The sequence below is a fragment of the Arvicola amphibius genome, chromosome 4 (genome assembly GCF_903992535.2).
Source record: "Arvicola amphibius chromosome 4, mArvAmp1.2, whole genome shotgun sequence".
Classification (NCBI taxonomy): domain Eukaryota; kingdom Metazoa; phylum Chordata; class Mammalia; order Rodentia; family Cricetidae; genus Arvicola; species Arvicola amphibius.
This window is the reverse complement of record NC_052050.1, coordinates 77,024,370-77,026,385: the sequence shown is the minus strand read 5'-3', so window position 1 is coordinate 77,026,385 and position 2,016 is coordinate 77,024,370.

Genomic DNA, 2,016 nt, shown 5'->3' with positions numbered 1-2,016 from the left:
GGAAAACAAACATTCAAATAGATGAGCCCACTGAAGACATTCTCCTTCAGACAGCCACACCAGCAAAGTTATTTTTGAAAGCTGACGGAGAGATACAAACACTTGAAGACCAGTGCAAACCAAGGTAGCTCATGGCCACCAAATTAACACTACAGAAGACATTTTAAAAAATATACTAACCATAGGGAAGGAAGGAAGACAGTCTTTATTAATAAAGTACAAGAAAAGAGTCAACTTCAGTCACAAGAGGAGAGGAGAGAATCACATTCATGAGAGAACTACTGAACAAAGGAGAGCTCAGGTGGACCCCACCATGTCTCACACCGAAAACCAACAGTCACCCAATGCTGGAGGAGGGCAAGTAAAGAACCAGATGAACCAATGAACCAGAAAAATAACCCCACCAAAATCCTGCAATTTATAGACAGCTTTCAACAATAAGTAGTATAATTGGCCTCAACTTACCAGTAAAGGGAGGCACACTGACTAATAGAAATAAAAATCAGATCTAAGAGTTTGTCTCCAAGAAATGTCCCTTAAGGGTAAATCACCACAGGCTGAGTCAAAGCATGGCAAGCCATCGGTCAGGTGAGTGGAAACTTAAAGCAGACTGGCATAGCTGTGTTGATACCTGATAAAGTAGCCTTAAAACCAGAATTACTCAAGATAGCTACGAAAGACCACTATAGAACAATGAAGAAAACAATCAGGAAACAACCGTAGAGCTGGTGAGCTGGCTCAGGTGAAAACACTTTAACTGCAAAACCTGATGACCTGAGTTCAATCCCCAGAACCCACATAATGGAAGGAGAAGGGAATACTGAAAGTGGTCCTCTGGCTTCCACATGTGTACCACAGCATGCACATGCATGCATACATGAAAGGAAGAGAGGGGGAGTGGGCGATGGAGGGAGGGAGGGATGGAGAGAAGGAGGAAGGGAGGAAGGAAGGAGGAGAAGGGGAGAGGGAGGGAGGGCTAAGAAAAAACTTCTTAGAAGCAATTTCAAATTATGCACTGAACACTGAGGTTCCCAATTTCATTAAACAAAGATTAATGGAAATAAAATGCCAGATAGATCCTGATATAATAATAATGGCTGAGTTCAATATTCCACACATCCCTAGATAGATTATGCAAACAAAAAACAAAGAACTCTCAAAATTTAACTATGCCATAGAGATTGGAGAGAGGGTTCAGCAGTTAAGAGCACTGGATGTTCTTCAGAAGACTTGGGTTTGATTTCCCAGCACCCACATGGTAGCTCATAACTGTCTATCATTTGATTTCAAGGGAGTCTAACACCCTCTTCTGGCTTCCATAGGCACCAGGCACATACATGGTGCACAGACATACATTCAGGCAAAACACTTGTAAACATGAAACAAAATTAACTATACCACAGATCAAATGAAGTTAACAGATATTTACAGAATTTTCCATTCAATAGTAACATGATATACATTCTTTTCTTTATTCATTTCTTTTTATTGTTTTTATTGAGCTATAAATTGTTCCCCACTCTCCTTCTTGTCTCCCCTCCCCTCTTCCACACTTTCCAGTCCCCCGACACTCCCAGGAGATCTTGTCTTTTTCTCCTTCCTAAGAAGATTTGTGTATGTCTCTCTTAGGGTCCTCTTTATGGTCTAGGTTCCCTGGGGTTGTGAACTGTAGACTGGTTATTCTTTGTTTTATGTCTAATATCTGCTTATAAGTGAGTACATACTATATTTGTCTTTCTGGGTCCGGGTTACCTCATTCCGTATGGTTTTTTTCTAGTTCCATTCATTTGCTTGCAAATTTCAAGATGGTATTGTTTTTTACCACTAAGTAGTACTCCACTGTGTAAATGTACCACATTTTCCTTATCAATCCATCAGTGGAGGGGCATCTAGCCAGGTTCTGGCTATTACAAATAATGCTGCTATAAACATAGTTGGGCAAATATCCTTGTGGTATGATTGAACATCCTTTGGGTATATGCCCAAAAGTGGTATTGCTGGACCTTGAGGTAGATT